Source organism: Schistocerca serialis, chromosome 3 (assembly GCF_023864345.2).
Source record: "Schistocerca serialis cubense isolate TAMUIC-IGC-003099 chromosome 3, iqSchSeri2.2, whole genome shotgun sequence".
Taxonomy (NCBI): Eukaryota; Metazoa; Arthropoda; class Insecta; order Orthoptera; family Acrididae; genus Schistocerca; species Schistocerca serialis.
The window spans coordinates 558,614,597-558,629,518 of NC_064640.1; positions in this window are offsets into that span (position 1 = coordinate 558,614,597).

Below are 14,922 nucleotides of genomic sequence, written 5' to 3' on the forward strand. Positions count from 1 at the left end.
ATTTAATTAGAGTAACTGATTTTATAACATCAACTGTTTTTTTACAATAACACAATGAAACACAATAAACAACTGATATCTACGTTTATTATTTAATTAACAACGTGATTCTAACACAATAACATGTATTAGTTAAAAAAAGTAACTTATTTTTAAAAAATTACACTCTGAAGATAAGTAAATTAATTAAAATATATTCGTTTATAAAGCACATTAATTTAAAAAATCACATTTATTAGTTAAGAAAGTACATTATTTTAAATAATTTCATTGTGAACATAAATAAATAAAATGTATTAGTTAACAAAAATAACTTATTTTTTAAAAAAATCACATTGTGAACATATGTAAAATAGTTAAGAAAAGTGAACTATAAAAATCTTACAACCTGATTGTAAGATACTAAAATGTATTAGTTAAATCAAACGTACATTATTTTAAACCTTTTACATTGTGAATTCTAACTCATGAAGTTTATTATTTCAATTTTTAAGTTTCTTCATGCCTTTGTATTTCAATTTCTATTGTCCTTCTTTTATTATTTCAAAATCAAAATCATCAATTTATTTAGAAAATTTATTTGGTAAAACAACTTTAAAATCATAATTGAGTTCTAGGCAAAGTTGTTCACCATATCTAATATTTAAATATTCACAATTTGTAATGTTATATAAAACATTTATCTCTAACTCATTTCCTTTTTTAATTTCTTTAGAAATTCTTAAATTATTGAGCTTCTTGATTGAAGTAGCTTTCATTTATATAGAAAATTTTTTTATTAGTCATACAAATATAAATTTGTAGTTTGTATTCAACATATTTTTAAAAAATTGTTATTTTGAACTTATAGCTAAATGAATCATTGAAAATTATTCTTTTTTTATATTTTATAAATGTAATAAAAATTATTTATTATAAATAGAATAACTAAAAGAAATGCAAACTAGACTAAAAGAAACTTAAGAACTAATTTAGCATTCTGAACAATGGTATTGATCATCTTATTTGTTTAAGTAATGAAAATAATAATCAATTTGTCAAAACAAGTTCAAACCATATTTTCCATAAAGAATGTATTGATGAATGGTTAAAAAAAATATTATTCACTTTGTATAACTATTGTTAAAAATAAAGCACAAAAAAAGTTAAAATAATTAATAATTTTGATTTATTTGATGCATTTGATGAAACAGCATGTTATGGTGAATCAGCATATTATGCTGCTGATTAAGAATATATTTAAATTGCAAAAATTATAAAAATCAAAAATTTCCTTTTTCGCAAAATAAGTTTTTTTATATATAAGTGAAGCAAGTTCAATAAGAGCCTTATGAGAAATGCAATTTTGTAACTATTGTAATACAGAGAAATTTGCTTTACAGAAATAAATGAAACACGGTTAAACAATGTATAAATAAATATCACGTAAAAAATTACAATAAAAAACGTATTCCTTGTGTATGTGGATAAAGTGTTAATAAATATCATTTTACGGAACATTTACAACGAAATGCAAGTGAAGAACATTCAGAAATATTAATAACTATGAATAATGAAAAAAAATCTACATCTTCAATGAATAATGAAGAAGTTTTAAATGAAGAAACATTTACATCTACGATGAAATGTAAAAATTGTCAAGAGATTAAAGATTTAAATTATTTTCATATAAATCCTTATGTAAAGGTAAACACAATAATAAAGTCAGAAGTGTACTTCATAATGTATTAAAAAATAAGTAACCTTTAACTTTATCGTTTATTGTTTATTAAATAATAATACTTATGGTTAATTAAACAAATCATTAAAAGTAATTCTATAAAACTAATTTATTGTTAAACTAAATAGTAAATAGTTCCCTTAATAAGTAATTGTTTAAAAATGAATCGATTGTTAAAATTAATAGTAAATTAATTATTGAAAAAATAAATTTTTAAAAACTTAATTATTGTGAAACTAAATAGTAAAGTAATTCTTTTAAAAACTAATTGTTTAAAAACTGATTCATTGTTAAACTAAATAGTAATTTAATTAACTTTTAAAAAATGATCCTAATGCATCTATTAAATAACTATCATTTTGTTAAAATAAATTTTTAACAAATGTAATGAACTCTTTTGTAATAAATGAGAAAGCAAAATGGAAACATACATTGCTTATGAACTATATCCATTTAAAATTGCTACTCTTCGTGAATTTTGTAAAGTAAATATTTTATGAGGATACTCAAATTTACTTGAAGCTGATTTAATTAAATTTATTATTATAAATCGTCCAATCATTATTAAATATCATACAAATATTGTTCGCAATTATATACCTGTAGTAAGTGAAAATCATACAAATTTTGATAGAAATTATACACTTGAAGTAAGTGAAAATCATACAATGTTAGAAATTATACACCTGAAGTGAGCCAAAATCATTGTTAGAATTTCTGAATCTGAAGTAAGTGATAATTTTTGGAAACAGTGGCATCTAGATAAATTCTACAGAAATTATACACCTGAATTAAGTGAAAATTGTACAGATATTGTTAAAAATTATGCTTCTTAAGTAAGTGAAAATCATAGAAATATTTTTAAAAATTATACACTTGAAATAAGTCAAAATCATACAAATATTGTTAGAAATTATGTACCTGGACTAAGTACCAATCTTTGGAAAAAGTTAACATATTGTAATACTGATGATGTTTTTCTGACTATAGAAGATAAACCAAACAATTGCGATTTTCTACAAAATATTTGTAAGACCGAAACCACAATATAGAATTTCAATTTCAGATTACTTAGTTGAAATGGTATTTGCTACAGATTACAAACTATAAATTTTGAAAATAGAATGGATATATGTGATCCTAATCATTTCTTAATGGCAGGAAAAACAAACATTTTTTAAATTGTTAAAGACTATTTGAAACTACAAATGGTTTAAAGATAAATATTGATTTACATTGTGAATATAAACTATAAAAAAATGAAGTAAATGAAAAAGTACAAGAATTTGGGCAACAAACAAGAAAATATGCTATTATGACAAAAAAGATTTCAGTAGAAAATTTTATCAAGGTCAAAGAAATATATAAAAAAAATCTAATTTTCAAGCACAAGGAACAGGATGGTCATTAAAGAGAATTGTTGGTTTAGAACTTGCATTTAACAAATGTTCCACAGTGAGGATCATCTTATATTGATTTACCTAAAATAATAAGTAACAAGAAAGCTTGTATAAATGTAAAAAATATAGATGAAAAATGTTTTTGGTGATTTATAAAAGCAGCTTTCTTTCCCATAGATGAACATTCTGAAAGAGTATCAAAATACAAAAATGTTGGTCTTGATCTTGATAAAAAACTTAAAAATGTTGAATTTCCCTTATTAGTTGATCAAATTCCAAAACTTGAAAATATGAATTGTGTATGTATTAATGTTTATTCATTTGAAGATAAAGAAAAATATCATGTGTGTCAAAAAAAAGTTACAGAATGTAAAAAGGAAAAACATATAGATCTACCTCATTTCAAGAAAGTTCTGGAAATATTCCCCAGGCTGTGGCTAAGCCATGTCTCCGCTTTATCCTTTCTTTCAGGAGTGCTAGTTCTGCAAGGTTCGCAGGAGAGCTTCTGCAAAGTTTGGAAGGTAGGAGACGAGATACTGGCAGAAGTAAAGCTGTGAGTACCGGGCGTGAGTCGTGCTTCGGTAGCTCAGTAGGTAGAGCACTTGCCCGCGAAAGGCAAAGGTCCCGAGTTCGAGTCTCGGTCGGGCACACAGTTTTAATCTGCCAGGATGTTTCAATTCGTACTATAGTTATCTAAAAATTTTATCTCGACTTTTATGAAATCAAATCACCATATATACTGAAGAAAAATTTATTTTTTAATTATGTTTATTACTCTTCATTAATACAGAAAAATTAGATAATCATACATTTAAATGTAGAACTGTATTTAATGAAAATCTTGCTCCTATTCGTGTGTATAAAACTAAACTTACTTTTGATAAAGCTATTTATGTTGGATTAAGTACACTTGATTTATCTAAAGATATTAATGTATGATTTTCAGTATTAGTCATGAAACCAAAATATGGCGAAATTAGTGAATTATGTTATCAAGAATCAGATACATTACAATGTTAAAACGGAATATTAATTTAGTTATTGATTACTTTGATATAAGTGATTATCCATGAGATAATTTATATGATATTCCACAAATAATCAAGAAAATTGTAGGTAAAATGAGAAATGAATGTAATGGAAAATTGATTTAAGAATTTAATTGTTTAAGAAAAAAGTGTATGCTTACAAAGTTGGAAACAATATAGAAAAATATCTGAAGAATTTAAGAAATTTGTTGTTAAAAACAAAATAAGTCTAGAAGAATACAAAGCTTGTTTGATTAACAATTTAGAACAATAGAGAAAAATTAATTTCTTAAAAAATGAGAAACATGAAATAAATACAATTCAAGTAAACAAAAAAAAGCACTAAGTCCTCGTGATTTAAAAAAATATATATTGGAAAATAAAGTAGATACCTTACCACAAGTTCATTATAAGTTATTGATAATGTATTAAAATTTATTATATATAAATTTAATAAAAAGATTTCTACATAAAATTTTTCTATATAAAATTAATAAAAGTATTTTATACATAACATTTTCTATAATAATCGAAACTTTATACAAAGATCAAATAATACACAAAGATTTATGTATCTACAAACTACAATCATTGTAGAAAATAAACAATGAAATAGTAAAATTAAAAATGGTTGAATTAAAATGAAAGAGGACAGTATGAAAGTAAAAGATGATAGAATTAAAGAAAAGATACAATAATTAAAACAAAATATTGTCAAACTGAGAATTTTGATGGAAATTTTTGATACTTTTTTAAAAACTAGTTGAAATTTAATTCATATAAAAACTAATTGTTTATAAAATAATTAATCGTTAAAAAATTGCAAACTAATTCTTTTAAAAAACTAAATGGAAAAACAGGAATTGATAGTTAAACTAAATAGATATCTTACTCTTTCAAAAAAATATTTTGTTAACTAATTGATTTTTATACTGAATAGTAAACTAATTCTTTTAAAAACCGATTTTTTAAATGTCTTTGACTTTTATCTTAAATAGTAAACTAATTATTTTAAAAAACTAATTCCTTAAAAATTATTTGTCATTAAACTAAATAGTATACAAATTCCTTTAATGACATATTGTTTATAAATGATATGTTTGTTAAACAAAATGGTAACCTTTTTTTAAATAAAATATTGTTTAACAACTAATTGTTTAATAACTAATTGATTATTTCACTAAATAGTAAACAATTTCTGTATAAAATTACTTTATCTTTATTTATCCAACTGTTTAGTGAATTATCAAATCCTAACCATTTAACATAATCTTTATTACCTTTCTTTCTTAAAATTTTTTCTATGTGGCGTACAACAGTTTATTGTGTCTTCTGTAATTCTTGTTCATAAAAATTTCGTTTTATGTCTTTTTTTATTTGCAATTGGATTAGAGTAAATAACATCTCCAATTTTAATTATTTCTCTTTACCAATTCGGTGTATATCCTTTGTAAATAGACCTTTTACTTTACTAAATCTTGCTTTATCACCATTTTTAAATTTAGCGTTTTTAACAGATATAATCTTATTAATTTATAATTTTTTTCATTAAATTCTATTGGTTTCATTTTCATTGTAGATTGTTTTATATTATTGTATTCATCAGTTACTATAGTTTACCATTGAAAATTTCTTTGTAAAGCAAATTTCTTCCACCTTTTTTCTTTAGGTGTTCTGTTAAATTGTTCAACACCAGATGCTTTTCATGCTGAAGAAGTTAAATAATGATTTATGTTATATTTCTTCATTAAATCTTGAAAATAATTGTTGTAGAATTCTTTACCATAATCTGCTTGTAAATTATTAGACTTTCTAATGATAAAGTTATTTTGAAAAGGAACAACTATATTTTTAACTTTTATATCTCTAATAGTAACAACAAATGCAAATTTGGAAAAATTATTGTTAATAAATATTTATATCATATGTTTCATTTTGAATTTCCTTTTAAATTATCAGAATCCATTCCAAACAGATCAGCTACCCATATATCATGTATACCAACAGAAACAACATTTCTTCTTTTAAAATTTTTTTAAATTGGTATATCTAATTAATTATATTTTCGCAAGTATTATTTAAACCTTCACAATCTACAAAATTTTTATAATGAATTTGCTCTTTTTAGATTTAAAAATTGTACCAATAAATTCAATTCCATGACATCCATTTTTAGTTATTACTGTATGTGGATTATGTGTTTCAGTATACTTTTTACACTTTAAACAAAAAATCTGTTAATAATGTGAAGTATGATGTATCAATATTGTAAATACAAAATTTCTATAGTTAATCTACAGAAATTTATATAGATAAAAAATTTATTTAGTTTAATAGGTTGTACCCATAAAATTATATTTACATCTACAGCAACATTTTTAACAGAATCTTTCAGTGATACAATTAAAAAAGTTTATTTGTGTACCATTATTGAATGATTAATATTATTTATGTGATACAGTTTATCAGTTACACATACTGTAAAATGAAAATCTTCAAAGTTTAAATATAAATTTTTATTTTTACCAATAACAGGAATCCTTTTAAGTAAGAAATCATATTCAAAATTGTTTGTTCACCACCTGTTATAAAAGAAAATTCAAATATTTGTGTATTATATACTTCATCTATAAGATTACTTAACATATTTAAGTATGGAGCTAAATCGATTGTTTAGAAAAAATTTGAAAAAGCTTTTTCTACTTCTTTTTTGTTAAAATAATTATTGAAGTCTGTTAGATTGCTTCTGTGATCTTATTTTGTATCATATTCTTTCTTTAAGTACTGTTTGTCAACTTCTTCTTTTGCATATATTTGCTCATTTTTATTAGTAACTCTTCTATTTTTGAAAGCAATATAACATTAAGTAATATTTAAATAGTATTAATTTCTTTTTTAAATTCCTTATTTACATTAGTTAACTTTCTACCTAGTGATGGTTGAATGTGTTTAATAATGTTTTCAAAGTTTTCTCAATTGAATGTATGTTTATCAAGTAGATGCACATTTTGTTTTGTTAGAATTATGTTATTTCCAAAAATTTCCATTTATTAAATCTCAAATTTAAAGAAAATTATAATTCTGACATAGCAATTTTAAAAGAAATAAACATAAATTATCACATATTACATCATCAAAATTTTGTATTATTTTTGTATTGAGGTATAGTGGTGTTTTGCTAAATAGTTAACTAATTGTTTTGGTATATTACCACCAAATGAATCAAAGAGAAATTATTCATCATTATTTTTATAACAAAAAATCCAACGAGTAACAGGATTATCAGATGTTTTGCTATACTTCATTCAATTTTGAATGGTTTATTTACTAATTCAAAAATTATATATACACCACAAAAGTGTTTAAGTTTTAATTCCTTAGTAAGTTTTTCTATATCAAAATTACTTAATGTATCATGGTATTTATCAATTACTTTTTGAAATTTTTTTTCTTTATTCTATTACTAATTTTTTTCCATTTCTAACTAATTTCTGTTATGTTCTTCTAATTCTTAATCATTTTTCTTTTTGTTAAACACTGATTTACAATTGCTGTGGATCCTCCAGCAAATGAACCAATTGTTGCTAAAGATAGAAATGCCGCTAATAATAATGGTAAAAAATCCTCCTTCATGTTATTTTAATCCTTTACCCTCTTTCGTTTTTGTTAATTATTCAATAATTTTTTGCTACCAGGAACAGCTACTGTGGCAAGTAAATTTCGAAAACTTTCTTTTATCTTTTCCGTTTTTGCACATTTCTTAAAAATGATTCATTTGCATTTAGTTGTTCATTATTTAACTTTAATTTAATTGATTTTGGTTTAGTTTTACCACTAGGTAGCAAAGTATAAGCAATTGTAAAGTTACACATTTATATAGTTAAAAATATAATACAGATTTTTATATATAGTTTAAAATTTATAAAGATTATTTTAAACAGTGAAAAATTTTATAAAGATTTTTTATATAGTTAAAAATTAATGAACATTATTATATAGAATAAAAATTAATATAGTTTCTTTATATAGTTAAAAATTTATAAAGTTCTTATATAGATAAAAAATTTAATAAAATTTTTTATATAGTTATAAAAAAAAGCAAAATTTATTATATAGATTAAAAATGTACAAAGATTTTTATAATCCTCATCCACTTTCAACATCATCATTAAATCCCATACTTAATTTTTGTTTTCAATATGCTATTCCACTAACAGCTGTTGCTGCAACTTTTTCACCAAATGAAGCATCATTTGCAGACATTCTTCTATTTGCAGCTAACTGAAGTTCCTTATGAGCTATATGCCTTTTTTCTGAAGCTTTTTTAACTCTGTAAGCAATATCATGTTTTTCACAAGCTTCTTCTAATGGCTTTATACCTTTATCACTTTTAGCTAATCTTTCTTCTAATTCTGTACATGGACCAAAAAATTTATAACCTGGAAGATGCATTCAAAATGGTAATTTCTTAATTAAAGTACTTACTAAACCTTTCCAATATTTATCACTTTTCGAAAATGTATGTGGTAAATTATTTAAAAATTTAATTAAATATGTAATACATTATGGATTATCAATAATAAAATTACTAAATTTACTTGTTAAGGTTTATGTAATATTAACTTTTTCGTTATGATACATGTTATTTCCAGCTAGCTCTTCACCCTGAATTACTGTTAATCTATCAATTAATTGTCTAACTTTATTCAACCAAACATATTCAATCGATTTATATAAATATTTTTTAACTTTATCTTTATCTATTTTTAGTTTCTTGGGAGAAATAATATCTAAATCATCTTTCGTAAGTTCAGCAAAAATCATCAACAGTTGGTTTTAATTTATTTATATTTATTACCTCTACTTGACCTTATTTTTTGATTATTTTTGAAATATAATGCTTCTGTATTTAATAATATATGCACATAATTTGATAAATCTTCACCATTAAACTTTTCATTTAAATCTTCTATAGTAATTTGTTTTTCAGTTAACTGTCTCATTAATCCATTTGTACCTTTATATGTTCTTTTACCAATTGTTAATTTATTACCATTTAATTCTACAAGTGAATTACCAACACACTGAAACATACCAAAGGTTTAAACAAAATATTTTATCTTTACTTTGATTTATATGCTTTAACATTCGTTCACTAACATTTACGTTTTAAGTTTCATTTATCTTTTTACTTACATTTTCTTCTTGGTATTTATTTAATACATCTCAAATTTCTGTTTCACTTAACGAATAACCATATTTTCCAGGAATACCATCTGTTAATTGTTGCATGGGTGATAAATCTTCAAAATCCTCTATAGGATGGTTATATGGAATCAATGGTTTTTCAAGTTCCCTATCTTGTTCCATTGCTCTGAAAATATTATCACCTTAACCTTAAAAACTTTGTTTTTCTTCTTCAATCGTATCAATAACAGATTGATCTTGCATTTTATATTTCTTATATTCTGTTCTTGGTTACATTTTTAGAAGATTTAATTGTTCTTTTAGTTCTTTAAAGTTCTCTCTATATTTTTAGCTTGTTTAATAACGTTTCATCAGACTTTGCAAATATTTATTAGTGAAGAAATAACAATAACTGTTTTTATGTTTCTGTTTATGTTTATATTTATGTTCAATAGTTATGGGTATGTCTATGTTTAATGTTAAAGTTAAAGTTAATATATTTGTTTACTGTTGAAGTTTATGTTAATGTTCATTGCTGAATATTGTTGTTTAATTTTTATGTTGTTAAGAAATGTTTTGTTTCATTTCTAAACTTATCTTCATTTGGTTGTCTAGACATATCTACTGTAAAAAAACTAAAATCATTACTCCAACATTTACTACACAACTTTTTATAATTACCAGACTCTAAATCTAAAATATATTGGTGACAGGTGATTGTTGGCTTCATCCAAATCATGCACAATTATACATGAATTTTAGTAATATTGGTTATGATGGTCCAGATTATACAACTTATGATGGAAAATCAAACAAAAAATTATTTGATAACCATATTACTAAATTGTTTGACTCTGTAACAATAAAAAAGTAAATAATATATTATTAATATATAATTTTAAAATACAATTAAATACTTTTGGAAACTGTGTAATTGCATTAGTCATACTTAAATCTAGTGATGATTGGAATTGTTTAATAGTATTTTCAATTTTTTTTCTATATTAAATGTAGGTGAATTAGGTACTAGATCATTTTGATTAGTTAGATGTATCTTGTTCCCAAAAACATCAATTTATTAAATCTATAATATCATTAAAATTTTAATTCTCACATAGCAATTTTAAAATGAATAAATATAAATAACCACATATTACTTCATCAAGATTTTGTATTCTTTCTCTAATGTAGTATAGTGCACTTTTTACTAAATACTTATCTAATTGTTGTAGTATATTACCACCAAATGAATCAAAAACAAATAGTTTATTATTATTTTTATAATAGCAAAACCAATGAGTAACAGTTTTTTCAGATGTATCTAAGTTTTCAATACTACATTCAATCTTTAATGGTTAATTAACTTATTCATCAATCATGTATACACCACGAAAATATTTTATTTAAAATTGTTTAGTAATTTTTTCTATATCAAAATTACTTAATGCATTAGGATTACTATCAATAACTTTTTGAAAATTTTTTGTTTTCCTTATTCCATTACCTACTTTTTCCTTTTCTAAGTTTTGTCTTTTTTGTTCTTCTTAATCTTTATGATTTTTCTTTTTGTTTAACACTGCATTGGCAATTGCTGCAGATCTTCCAACTAATTAACCAATTGTTGCTAAATATGGTAATACAGCTTATAATAATGGTAAAAATTCACCTTCGTGTTGTGTAATGCTTTACCGTCTTTAGTTTTGGTGAACTATTCCATATTTTTTTCAATACAGGAAAAGCTAATTTCATAAGTAAAAATTATACCAACATTCTTTTCTTCTTTCTTTGTTGAACATCTATTAAAAATGGTTCAGTTGCATTTCGTTGTTCATTATTTAACTTTAATTTAAGTGACTTTGGTTTAGTATTCTCACAGGGTAGCAAAATATAATCAATTGTAAAATTATTCATTTATATAGTTAAAAATATAATAAAGATTTTTATATTTTAAAATTTAATATAGATTTTTTTATACATGTAAAAATTTATAAAGTTTTTTATATAGATAAAAAAGTTAATATAGTTTGTTTGTATAGTTAAAACTTTATTAAGATTGTTTACATATTTTCAAATTTTATAAGGATTTTTATAATCCCCAACGATTTTCAACATTTATTCCCACACCTAAATTTTATTTTCCCTATATTATTCGTCTAACAGCTATTGCTGTAGCTTTTTCATCAAATGAAGCTTCATTTGCATACGTTCATTCTTTTGCAGCTAAATGATGTTCTTTATCAGCTATATGTATTTTTTCTAAATCTTTATTATCTATGTAAGCAATTTCATGTTTTTTACAAGCTTCATGTAATGGATTTATATCTCAATTACCATTAGCTAAACTTCTAATTTTGTATGTGAGAGATTATGGAAATCAGTTGGTACAAAACTTGGATGTTTTAGTTATTAAGTAAAATAATCACATCAAGGATCTAAATAATTACAGTTAAGTGATGAGGAACATATATCATCTTGTTTTTTAGTGAGTAGTGATTTCTATGTAATGAATATATTTTGGATATAGCACATATTGATTGCTCTTCAGATGTTAATGGTTTCATTGCTTGAATTTCAGAATATTTCAACTTACTTTTAGGCATTTTTTATACTTTTCGTACGATTTTGTTCCTTGAAGTCTAATTGAATTTTTGTAATATCCACTCATGTATCTAATGTAATAAAAAAACCACTTGGTCTGTTTTTGATATATCACTGTATATGGTTGATCCAGACCAGGCTAGGAGTTTTGCACCTATAAAAACAAACTTTCAAAACTAGCACAAATAACAAAAGGACATTTTATTGTATGTTGAGAATTTTTAAACCTTATAAATGAATTTATATCTGGCTATTCCACTTTTGATTGTTTTCTTACTGAATATCTACAAACATGACTATCTAATTTTTCTCTATGGTTAAAAAGCATTAAATACATAACACAAATAAATTTTAGTTCTGTATGTCAATTTAACTGAGTTGAAAATAATTGTTAGACATTTTTATCTAACGATAATGTGAGCTATTTTTAACTTTAAAATATAATGTGATTAATCTGTTTGCATTTAGTAATCTTAAAATTATATAATTCATATTTTTCAGCAAAGGAATAAACATTAATAGATACATTAATTTTTCTCTCAACTTTAGAAATATCTTCAAGTCAAATGAAAATTTAAATTTGTCAAGTTGCTGTCCAATATCCACGATTTTTGTATTTTTTAACTTCCATCACACTTTTATCAGCACCATATAACTCCGATTTCATGATAGGAAACATTTTTGATGTTTATTTTTAACATTAACAGAATGATTTTCATTTTTTCTGGTGATGAACCACTAAAAGGAGTATATTTACTAACTGCTAATTGTAATCCAGTAACTCAATTGAAAGTCAAACCAAATCCTTGTGCTGGAAAGTCAGACATTCTTTATATAATTTTTTCCCATTTTTTAACATTTAACCAAATCTGTCTCATTGAGGATTGTATGATTATGAGTTTGAAATTTAAATTTAAACTTAATTTCTTCAGAACCTGACTATTTCATTTAATAATCACAGAAGAAATATAAAATTTACTTTGAATCCGTTTACTAATATTATGCATTCTTTCATTATTTTCATAATTGTTTGTTTTGATGCATTCAAAAAGAATTTTCTATCAATGAAATTAAGATTTTTATTTAAAAGTGTGGTTTGTAATTTATTTTCAAATGCTTTTTAGATAGATAATGATCAAAAGGTTTTTAATTTTTTGTTTCTAGAATTAATTAACTGAAAATGTGAATATTTATCTCTACTGGTTTGTTTCATTATTTTAAAAAATTTCATCATCATTTGGAATTTCAAAATAAGTTAACACTACGTTTCATTAAAAACCAGTAATGTACTATCTCAAGTACTTTTTTCTGTTACCACAATTATGAAGATGGTATGCTGTACACTGTCTCTATTTTTTCCATTTATAAGGTTTGGTTAGGTTAGGTTAGGTTAGTGTTGTTTAACATTCCGTCGACAATGAGGTCAGTAGAGACCATGCACAAGCTCGGGTTAGGGAAGGATGGGGAAGAAAATCGGCCGTGCCCTTTCAAAGGAACCATCCCGGCATTTGCCTGAAACGATTTAGGGAACTCATGGAAAACCTAAATCACGATGGCTGAAGGCAGGATTGAACTGTCGTCCTCCCGAATGCGAGCCCACTGTGCCACCTTGCCCGGTCCCATTCATAAGAGAAAATTTTATTAGGTAAAAGAGAAAAAAGAGAGATAAGATTTAACAAAAATTTATTAACAAATAATTGAATATAAACAGAAATTTAGTTAACTGTGTCAAAGATTAAAATAATTTTAGTGGTAAGATTTTTAAATAAAGTCCTAAATTATTTTTAATAATGTTCAAGATAATTTTTTATAATCAGAAATCTTAATTGTCTATATAAAAATATATTAATAGATAAATAAAAACTTAGAAATCAGAAATTGTTAAGAATTGTTTAAAAGTAATTGATTATAAGATAAAACTAATTTAACTGATATTAAGATAAAGATAAATTGAGAGTTGTAAGTTTTATCTTTTGTTTTCAGTTATTTTTGATTGGGTTCGAGTTGATTTCCTTATCACCAGAGTCCTTAGTAATTTATAAGAAAGAAATTTATTAGAGAAAACTAAAAATGAAAATTGAGAAATTATTAAGGAATATTTAAAATTAATTGAGTATAAAATAAAAATATTCTTTAGTGAGTCGAAACTAATAATAAATTTAGAGCAGAAATTCCTGAATATATTATAAATTTACTTTTAGCTATTTTGACAGATTTTTATCTCCAAATTTCTTAATTATTTATGAAAAAATTATTAGTAAAATAAAGAAGGAGAATTATCAAAGTATTGAATGTGAACTACAAATAAATTTATTGGAGCTGAAAGTAAATATTAATTTAGTATAAAATGTTTTAATTATTTTTAATATGGTTGAAAACAATTTTTATCAGTAGATTTCATATTTTTGGCATATTCTTGAGGAAAATTCTTTGCTTACCTAAATGATTATTTGCAGGCACATTTTGTTAAAAAGAATTTAAATCTTTAATTCCTTGAAATTTGATAGATATTTGACACACAGTCTGTTGTTCATTATCATCATCATCATCATATTTCATCTATTATCGAGTTTTAGTACGTACATCACTCATGTTATATTTTAAATGATTAATACAATAACATGCAGTGAATGTTTTTCACAAAAACATAAAATTTGTTTATTATTCTGTTTTATAATACTAATTAAACTTTTTATGTATTGTCCTATAGCCCTCTTTTATGTATTTCTGTAAGTAAAATCGTGAGCTGACTAGTCACTTTCGTACATTTTGCAGTTCTTAGATTTAATCCCATTCATTTAATACAAAATTTATGAGAGAAACAATTATATAGTAGTAAACGTTGTGGTTTCTGTTTGTATTTTTAATACTTTTACTACCCCTTGACTGAATTGAGGTGACTTAGTGCAGTCTACAATGAACACCGATAAATCAGTTATACCAGCTACCTTTGTTGTAAATTCATTTTACATATAGAATGTATTTTCTT